The sequence below is a fragment of the Corvus hawaiiensis genome, chromosome 9 (genome assembly GCF_020740725.1).
Source record: "Corvus hawaiiensis isolate bCorHaw1 chromosome 9, bCorHaw1.pri.cur, whole genome shotgun sequence".
NCBI lineage: Eukaryota > Metazoa > Chordata > Aves > Passeriformes > Corvidae > Corvus > Corvus hawaiiensis.
The window spans coordinates 4,045,153-4,056,211 of NC_063221.1; positions in this window are offsets into that span (position 1 = coordinate 4,045,153).

Genomic DNA, 11,059 nt, shown 5'->3' on the forward strand with positions numbered 1-11,059 from the left:
ACCCACACCTCCATGGATTTCTCCCCTGCGAGCACCCCAGCACAGCTGTACAATGTACATGGAACCCCAGAATGGTTTGGGTTGGAAGGCACCACAGAACTGATATTGTCCCACCCCCTGCCATGGGCAGGGACACCTTCCACTAGCCCAGGTTGCTCCAGGCCCCATCCAACCTGGCCTTGGACACTTGCAGGGATCCAGGGACAGCCACAGCTTCTCTGGGCACCCTGTGCCAGGGCCTGCCCACCCTCATACTCAGCTTCTTCTTCATGCACAAAGATTCACGTGCATGTCCTGGTGAGACTTCCCTGGATGGATTTACTTTACTCAGGTCACCCTGGAGTTCAGCTGCACTTCATGAATCACTGCTGACAATGAGAGACGGTGATGTGATGCATCAAGCATGTTCCTCTCTCGTCCGGCAGCTGATGACGGTGAACTTTTAATTTGCCCCCTGGATTACATGGACTTGGATTTCTCAGAGGAGGCTAAGGGGGTTAGGTGGCAAGACCAGGGGATTTCAGTGGCCACTCAGCCCCAATATTACACACCCATCCTATATCCTCTGGTATGTCCTGACCAGATGCTGGTTTACAAGCAGATTCCTATTGCTCATGTCATAGGCTTTGGGCTCCTGACTTATAAACAACACAGGACAGCTGCAGGGATCACACACAGCACAGGAGTTTCAAAAGGCCACTCCTGTTGATATCTAAATCTCAAGGTGGGCAAGGCTCCAAGTTTTCCTGAGCAAGTTGGTGTCAGATGAAAGATTGCCAAAAGAGACGATTCTATCACACTGGAGGGTTCTACTCCAAGCTAATGAGGGTCTTGACCATGGATGTTCTTCTGCCTTCCCATTTTTATATTAAACTCTTTGGGCAAAAGATCTGGTGAGCTCATCCAACCTGGCAATATCAGCTCCACAGGAAGATAAGAAAAAATGTGTAAGTACATATGAAAACTAAAGCCCTGCAGACCTTTTCTTCCTGCTGGATAGTGAGCATCTTATGTGGAAAAGAACCTGGATTGAAGTACTCACAGTGATTAGCCAGGCAATCATTACTGATAAAAAGATAACGACCACGCAATAATTGTCAGCATTTCCCTGGATGCTTCATGATGCAATTGGTAAAAAGGAAGAAATAGTGCCAAGATTGATTCCAATGTGCATTTCTACAACCTCTTCAGGAGATGAGTTAGAAGGGCCCCTCTTAGATATTGACAGGTCCATTTATATCTATAAAAGATTCTTTGTTCAGAAATTACCTTCAAATCATCCTCTCCTCAGAGCCAGCCTTTAAACATTCATCTAAATACAATATTTTGATATATTCTGCAGCTGCACATTTCTGAGCAGAAGAACGTGCTACTCCCAGCATTCCCGCTGCTCAGGAAATAAAACTTGTGAGAGATGTTCACGAACATTAATTCTCACATCTAAAATCTAACTGCTGCAGATTTCCACAGCCAGTGAAAGTAAAGTAGCTGCTTATGAGTTATTTTACAGAAGTTTTTAGACCTGCAAGATTTTAAGGCATGATTTTGATTGGGCTGCAGTGCTGGTAAAGAAAAGATCCAAACCCTTGGAGGCTTTTGGAAAAAGGAAGGAGCCTTCAGCACAAACATGTTAACGCATAAATCAGGCAAGAATGGGAGCCAACACAAGTATGATTTAAGAAATGCATTAGTTTAAATAACAGAGAAAGTAAAAGCCCCGGGAAACACAGAAAACAATCTCCCTTAAAATCTGGGATCTGCCAGATTACAGAGCTGTTGTGCACGGTGCCATCAACACTGTGCCAGACGAGTCAGGAATCCTCCTCCTCAGGTAGTGACTGGCAGGTTCCACAAAGCAACTCTTTCAAAAGTCAGATGAGGCAACAGAAATGCCCAAGGAAAGCAGAAAAGGCCAAGGGCCTATTTATAGTCTGTTCCTGTCTTTTTGAGTTTGGGAATCTGACATGCCAGTGAGCCAAAAGAAGCCAATTAGCCCATTTTTGTAGTGGTACATGAGCAAAGGCAAAGACTTGAAAGAGAGCTAAAGGCAACGAAAATAGGAATATCCATGAAAAGGATCGGTAAAGAAAGATTCTAGAACCTTGTGAAGGGTGAAAGCTACCCAGAAAATACTCACTCTGTGAGAAATAGCTCACCCCAAGGAAGAAGTTTTCAGTCAGAAAATAGCAGAGCCACAACACAGCAACCAGAACATGAAAATGATTTTGTGTGCTGCAATAAAGAGAGCACAAAGTGGCTGGAGATGCAAAGGGGTGACAGGGTACCAAATCCAGGCAGAGAGTGAGACCAGACCAAGAACTCGGCTGCTGCACCAGGGTAACACCAAACCGAGTCTTCAAAACAGGCTCCAGGCCCATGGTGCTCAGGCAAGGGCTGTCAGCCAAGTCCCTCCTCCATCTCCAGCTCTGTCCTTACACCAAAACTTCATAGATGCCAAGAGCTCCCTTAGGTGGGATAAGAAAGGGAATATGGACACCAACCTGCTACAAGAAGGGACAACAGAGCATAAACGAAGGAAACGTTTCAAGCTGAAGTTTATAACATGGACCCTCAGGATCTGTTCCTGTCCCTTAAAAAGCAGAGTTAGCACATCATCCCACTCCAGATTTTTACTCAATCACATGCATGAAAAAGAAATTTGAATCTCAAATACCCAAGGCAAAGAGTTCACAAAGGACGTAAAATCTCAAAAAGTCTTTACAAACTTTTCTAGGATCACACATGGATAAGACACAGTCTGCTCAGATAACTCGTTGCACTAAAAGGGCAATTCTTGATTGGAAAAATAATTTTCAATTAATTAAACTCCTGTAACTTTTCAGTTCTTCCAAGGAAGCAGAAGCAACTCAAGAAGTCACACTCCGCCATAATGTGTGTGGACAGTCACACTCTGTCTAAATGTGTGTGGAACACAAACATATATAGGTGACATATATATATATTAAAAAAATATATATGGTTTATGGTGTTCTGTGTATAGAACAACGTAAACCAGCACATGCATCTGAGCCCCAGATTCTTTAGCAAAAAGCTCAGACAGAAAACGCCCCAAATTTCAGCTCCCAGGGAACATTTTCCATGACTCCTACTCAGAAAACAAAATTACAAGTTTACTTCTCCACTGAAAACACAGGGGCAGAAGTTCCTGGGAAGCAGTAACCATGGAGCCCAAGCTATCCCATTTTTTACTGTCACTTCCAAGATTTCAACAACGCTACACCACAGTCCTTTTGTTTGTAAGAGCTGGACAGTGCAGGAGCTGCCAAGAAACCTCTTCCCTGGCTGCAATGACCCCTTGTCCTCCCTCTCCGGAGGGGCGGCTCGGCACAGTTAAACTCTTCCATGACGCAAGGGACTGGGCCCGATGACCAACAGAGGGCTCCTTCCAAAGACCTCTCTGTGATTATGTGCTGATTAAATACCTGCGTGTACTGCTGCCTGATTTCCCCATTTGCTCCAAATTCATCAGGCTTGGTCCTGCATCACTTTATGACGTGCAGTGTTATATCAGGACCTATGAATAACTGTCCCTCTCCCTTGTGTGTCTGCCCCGGGAAGTTCTGCCCTTTTTTTTTGTCCATCCCCTGGTTTTATAATAATTTTCTCTCTGTGTTGTAACCACAGCCCTCACACAGACCTCCCACCAGACCCTGCACGCAGAGAACCAGCACAAGCAGCCTGACATTCCTGTGGTGGATTCTCCAAAGAGCTTCCAAAAAGATGCCCTTGATAAACTGCACAAACCCCACAGCATTAGCATAGGCACTTACAGTTTCACTGCTGCCCATGGCTTTCAACTTCAACAGACTTTGGAGGAGCAGCTGGACATTGGAGAGAAATCTGAGAAGAAGCTTAGGAAGACCAGAAAGGCCTGCACTCCTCTGCTGTTAGAAATGGTTTGTTTGGGTTTGCTTCAAAACAGGCAAATAGGAGAGAGGTCCAAAAGGTCCTTCCTGGGCTATCAGTGACAGAGCCTGCCAGAGCTCCAGGACCATCTGGACAATGCTCTCAGGGATGCACAGGGTAGCACTGTTGGGGTGTCTGTGCAGGGCCAGGAGTGGGACTGGATGATCCTTGTGGGTCCCTTCCAGCTCAACATGTTCTGATTCCACGATTGCGCAGAGGTGACTTACCACACACGGTATGGCTCTCCGCCACATCACCTATTGTGTACTCTGATCCTTGGAATCATTGTCCAAAGCAGGGGGAGCTGGGCAGCCTGGCTCTAGGAAACAGCAGGTTCAGCTCCAAACTCTTTGGACCAGGAACAGTAACATCCTGGATGCAGACATCCACCTACTGCAGGATGCAGCTACCTGTCGTCCTGATAGAGGTCTGTGTGACAAATTAATATCTGCAGGAGATTACCTGGACCCTGTTAGGGGAAAACTTCCAATTTGCTTTTAAAACGTTCACTCCGTCATGTGTGGAGCTCTGGTTAATCCTGGGAAGGAAAACAAACACATGAAAGCTGTCCCCACTTGACTACGAAAGCTTTTGAATCATGGGGTGACTGATGGGTCAGTATACTCTGCTCAGTTTTGAACCTGATGCTTTTCTCTGCCACAGTATTTTAGTTTTGTTACCCCTGTTCACCACCGATTTCTGCAATGCATCCTTTACACCTTGCTCATGGCAGTGAGGTGCCACGTTGGTGACATCCTAGGTGTCACTGTCTGCATGATACCAAATTGAGATTGTGTGGAGTTCAGCAATAGCGACTGCAGGGTGCTGCAGGGTCAGGGCAATCTCTGGTACCAGCACAGACTGTGGGATGAAGGGACTGAGAGCAGCCCTGCACAGTAGGATTTGGGGATACTGATGGGGGGCAAATTGGACATCCCTGGCCATGAGTGCTGACACGCAGAAAGCCAATGGTATCCTGGACTGCATTCCCAGCATGTGGGCAGCAGGAAAGGGGAGGATTCTGCCCCTTTGCCCCTCTGAGGTGAGACCCCACCTGCAGAGCTGCCCCCAGTCCCGGGGTCCAGCACAGGAGGACATGGACCTGTTGCGGCTGGTCCAGAGGGACCACAAAAAAGGTCAGAGGGCTGGAGCACCTCCCCTATAAAGAATAGTCGAGAGAGTTGGGGTTGTTCAACCTGGAGAAGAAAAGGCTCTGGGGAGACTTTATTGCAGCCTTTCAGTGCCAAAGGTGGGGTTTGAAGAAAGGTGGAGAGAGCTTTTTACTATGGTCTGTAGTGACAGGACAAGGAATAACCAATTTAGGATGAAAGGAAAGATTTAGATTAGATTTTAGGAGGAAATTCTTCACTACGAGGGTGGGGAGGCCCTGGGACAGAGAAGATGTGGCTGCCCCATCCCTGGAAGTGTCCAAGGCCAGGTTGGACAGGGCGTGGAGCAGCCTGGGCTAGTGAAAGGTGTCCCTGCCCGTGGCAGGGGTGGGACTGGGTGAACTTTAAGGTCTCTTCCAACATGAAGAACTCTATGATCATACTGAGGAGTGGCAAAATGAGGGTCATACATCACTGTTGTGGAAACACATACATGGCAAATCCCTAAGAGAAGACAAAGGGAGAATTGCTTCATCTCACTCCCAGCTGCCATTCAATGTTAGCAAGCAGAGGCTACCAGCAGTAATGAAAGAGGCACAAAAGTCCATTACGTGGCAACAAATCAGTGTAGAAACTGCATCATCTAACAGCTCCCAGCCTCACCCTTTACTCATTGTTCTGGTGAAAGAATTTGCTGCCTAAACACACCAAGCCAGCAGAAACTGAGGGGTAAGGGGAACCTTTCAGTGCCTTAGGTAACAGTGCTCCCTTCCAGCTGCAGATTCCAAAGAAAATCTGAGAAAGAGTGATCTTCATTTGCCTAGATGTAAATTGAGAAAGTCATACATCATGCTGTCCTATGCACTGAATTAAAAATTAAAAAAAAAAAAAAATTAAAAGGATTTTAAAAAGTACGATTGGGAAGTTAATTTAATAAAAAGTTAGGGGGAGCACATCTGGGGGCAAACAGGATTTCAACACTCAGAATCCCTCACCCACTGCCAAGATGCTTTAGGAGGAGACTACACCTTTAAGGAGGGAACATGAGTATTAGAAATTATGTATAGGCACTTTTAGCTGAAGATTTCCACAAATATATTTCCAAAAGCACTGCGTGCACCATACTTTCCACAATCATTTCATTGATAACCTATCCTCCATAGAAACCTCCTAAGGAATAGAGTCCCAAGTACTATCCAATTAAATCAATTGGTTTGATTTTTGTAGAAAAACGATCACTCTTCAAAGAGGGATTAGGCCAATTTAATTATGAGAACACACAGAACTATTAATTAAAATACTATTAATTCTCACCTCACTTTCCATGTGAAAGCACACAGAAACTAATTCAAAATAACATTTTAAAGTGTGTTTAGGAACATTACCTGTGGTTCATGTAAAGAACATTTGAGGAGACAGTCCTTACAAAACACAACCTGGTCATTGAGTGATGGCTTTTATACTTTCCTCACTCAAAAGCACTCCACAGACTTTATTTCCCCAAATATCTTCCATAATCTTAGGCAGCCAGTTGGTGTAATTGCTCTCATGCTGTTACTACCCCTGATAAATCACGGCGGGTGGGTGTCAGGATAAAGAGGGAGCACTTCGTCCCACAAACACATCACTGACAACGTTTCATGTGCTCAGCCAGCAAATGACTGCATAAAATATATGTAAGATGATAACTACAGACACGGTTCTCACTCTGAATTATCCTCTACTCCTCTTTAAGATGTGCAAATATTTTACGAAATGTCAACTTCTTGGGAGTTTTTTTAAATACTGTGTTTGATCTTCTAAAATCTGTTAAAGATAGCAAAGCCTAATGATGTACCAATATACACACCAGCACCTTCCTTCTCATTTATGTCTTTAGAAGAAATGAATGTAATGTTTTTATCCCAGGGAAGCGGGGGGAAGCACCTCTGAAGCAAAGAGGATGTAAGGACAGAGACTGTGGCGCTCCAGGCACCCGACTCTGCTTTCCTAGGCAAACAGCGACCTCTACGGGCAACACGGAATGGTGCAAAATAAATGACTGCAGAAAGGCCAAGTGTTTGAGAAAGAAAGGAGAATCAAAAAGCTTGGTGAACTTCTGGAAGACAAAGTCATTATAGTGAAGTAGGATATGGATAAGGATCATCCCTCTGGTTGCAACAATGGGCTCCAGAAGCTCGCTGGAATAGATTTTGGTGGCAAACAAACTCAATGTACAAAGCACTCCTAAAAACAAGGGAATGACTCCCAAAAGGAACCCTCCAGTGCCAGAGTGCCAGAACCCCTCTGGCTCACCTCAGAGCCCACGAGGGAATGCAGACGTCACCGCTGCACACCAACATTTGAGCCCAGCCCTGCCAAGGCTGCCCAGGCCTGGCACTGCTCGGGTGTCTTGGTTTGAAAGACAGGTGTCTGCCAAGGAAGGCAGGAGCCTCCCTTGAAATGAAAAATGCAACCCCCTTCCCTCCAAATTATTATAATTTTGAAATAAAGGGGCTTTCAGGCAAAGATGTGGGAAATAGGAATAACAGTTCTTTACTATATATATCTATATGTGTATAACCAGTCAAACAAACAATAACTATGGCAGTAACAGCAAACAATCACAAACCCAGTCCCAGCCTTCTCGGCTGTCAGGCCCTTTCCCCTCGGGTGCAGTTCCGCTCGCAGCCGGCAGGGGCGCTGGCGGCTCCCGGTGAGCAGGGCAGGTGCGATGGTTCCCCCGCGGCTGCAGGGGGCGCTCCGGAGCGAGCTCGGGACACACGCGGCACCGGTGCCCTGGGATCCCGGGAAGGGATGGGACAAAGGCTTCACAAACCCCTGGGCAGCCGATCCCGGTGTCCGGCCGGACCCTCGGGAACGGCAGGCTGGAACGGCAGGGATGAGCACAAATCCCGGGGGGCAGATGAGATGTATCAAACTCCAGAGCTGCAGCGGGAACCCTGGGAGGTCTCAGCAGGCAGGGCAGGGCGGGGCTACAGAGTAACAAAGGCTCAAAGCAGAGACAGTGGCAGGGCAGCCACAGCCTGGCTCCCAGTGGGGCAGGGAAAGGTGGGCTTGGGAATCCCGGGGTTTCTCCCTGAGGTACCCGAGCAGATGGTGAACAGGTCCCTCTTTTAGTAAGGTGGGGTGTTAGGGTCCCAGTGCAACAGCTGCTCCAGTGAGCGAGCTCCACTCACGGTAGAAGGAAGGCAGCTGATCCCTCCACAACGATGGCAGCCTCTCTCTGTCCTAACGCCAAAACAACAGCCCACAAGCCCAGGTGAGAAAGCGTAGCCTGTTGGACCCCTTCTTCAGTGGCCAGGTCTTTTGTTTCTCCCAAACACCCAGCAATCTGTCGCCCCGGCAACATGTATGGGGAAAAATTCCTCAAGAGAAAAAAGAAAACATAAGGGGAACTCCCAAAACCCCAACATCGAGGCACACAGGGTGGGCAGCCAGGGTGAAGGAGCAGAAGTCCTGTGCCAGAGGATGGCCAGTTGGGAATATGGCTTCTCCTCACCCCTCTTCAAAGGCAGGACACTGCTGGCAGGCACGGAGCCATCATCCTGGGTGATGGAGACTGGGCCACAGCGGGAGGAAAACCAAGACTTATGACAGAAACTGCAAAAATACAGAAGGGCAGTGGATGGCTGGGCAGTGGGAAGGTGGGACCAGTCTCTCCCTGACAGCAGGAGGCTGCTCCAACCTCGTCAGTGGAAAAGAAACTAAATGGGCCACAATTTAAAGCCTTGTTTTGCCTCCAACCTGCAACAGGGCAAGACGCTGCAGCTCCATGACAAATGGGGCGTGGGAAACACATTGCTCCTCTTCCTGCTCTGCATTTTAATCTTCCTTAACTTAATGACAAGGATGCAAACAAATAGAGTTCTCCTAATTGGTTTAGGATCAGTTTCCACGTCGAGATTTAATCCATCTTTTTGCAAAAAAGGGGCTTTTTGAGCCAGTGATGAACAACTGTAATTTTGTAGATATTCTTGCAAGTGCAAATTCTTCATCATTAGATGTAAAACTATCACAAAATAACACCAGTAATCAATTTTTTGGACAGATATTTTGTCTGAAACTGTAGCATGTACAGTGCAGTTGCTAGCAGAGAAAATGTAATCTAAATTAAAAACATTAAGGGCATGTTTTAACCTAAGGTTGTAGAACTGATATCTCATCAGAAGCAAGGAGGAAAGAAAATAAATAAATAAATAAAAGAGAGAGAGAGAAAACCAGGAAAACCCTAAAAATTTAAGAAAGCTTACCAGTTGCAGAAGACTAAATTGTTTCAAAATGTCATTTTTAGGCCTGGCAAAGCTTTTTTGGCCATGCTAATTTAAAAGGTTTCCTCCACAGGCACCCTGGAAATTTTTTATGTTTTTTTATGTCCCTGTGACTTGCGGCAGGGAGAACCTAGAGGCTGGTGGAGTAAAAACATATCCAGGCCTTACACTAAAATAAGAGAACATCTCACAGTCTAAAGTTGCAAAAATGGACAAAACAATAGATAAAAGTAGAAGGTTCAACATTTAGACACAATGATACTCAATATCCCGCTCAAATGCAAAGCCGTCTCCAATGGAATGCCAGCTTAAATCTTCAAAGAACTGGAAGTTAACAAGTTTATATTTAGGAATTCCCTGCCTGGCCCCTTTCCCCTGTGTGTGTCCTCCTGTGGGGCCCTAGAAAAGCTCCATCAGCTACTTTACTGCTAAATTGAATTCTGCCTACACAATGCTATGATTTTATACGTTTTCACAAGGAATGAAATTTCTTGGTTTGCCCTTTGGAAGAGAGCTCAGTGAGCGTCTCAATTTAATGGGATCTTCCATTAAAAAATAACTATCTCATAAAAGACATTTAGATAGTCCATAAGGAAGTGAAAGGAATGAAGAACCTGGAATCTCTGGCAGCTCGTGCATGTCAGGTAGGAAATAACTCAGGGCAGGTTTAGCACAGAGTCCTGAAATCCCAGAGTGGATTGGGCTGGAAGGGAACTTGAAGCTCATCTCATTCCCCCCCCCCGCCTTGGACAGGGACACCTTCCACTAGGTCAAACAGGGAACAAAACCAGGCCAACAAGCAACAAATAACTATATAACATTCTACATAAATGCTGGAAGTTGGGGAAAAGATGTCACTGAACTGGAATGTCTCATTTTAAAAGGAACTGTTGCCATTTTAACTTCTCAAAAGTATGTTTATTTTTAAACTGGGGCACAAGGCTTGGAGAAGGCTCCAGTCCAAGACCCTGCTCAAGCAGGGCCAGCTAGACCAGGCTGCCCAGGACTCATCATCTGGGTTTGAGAAACTCCAAGGACAGAGGCTCCCTAATTCCTCCTTTGCCAGCTTCATGGTAAAAAAGCATTTTCTTCTGTTCACAGGAATTTTGTGTGTTTCAGTCTGTGCCTGCTGCCTCTTGTCCTGTCCCTGGGCACCACCGCCCAGAGCCTCTCTCTTTTCCTCATACCCACCCATTGGATATCCACTGACATGGATGAGATCCCCTTGAGCCCTCTGCTCTCCAAGCTGAGCACGCTCAGCTCTTTCTGTCTCTCCTCACATAACAGATGCTCCAATCCCTCGATCATCCCTGTGGCCCTTCCTTGGATTCACTCCAGTGAGTCTAGCCCGTACCAGTCCTGTACCAGGGACCCCCTAACTGGACACAGCTGTGCCTCTCCAGGGCTGAGACAAGGATGGTGGCTCTGACTGACATGCCCTCCCAGGCACCCCATCTCCTATGGGCCTGATAACATCCAACTGTGAAAATGTCCCCTAACCTGATCCTCCTCCACTGGGAGAAGGCAGGGCTTTCCTTATGCCAGCCCTTCTGATGTCAGGAGGAATGAGGCTTAATGAAGGCTGGTCTTAACAAGGACTCAAACCTCTGGAGAGCTTTCAGTCTTATCAGGAACAAAACCTTGGATAACCTAAGCCACTAGAGAGCCAACCCCTCCAGAGACACAATTCCAAAAGCCCTGGGTACCCTGCAACTCTTGTGCAATATTCACATGGGGCAATAGCCCTCAACA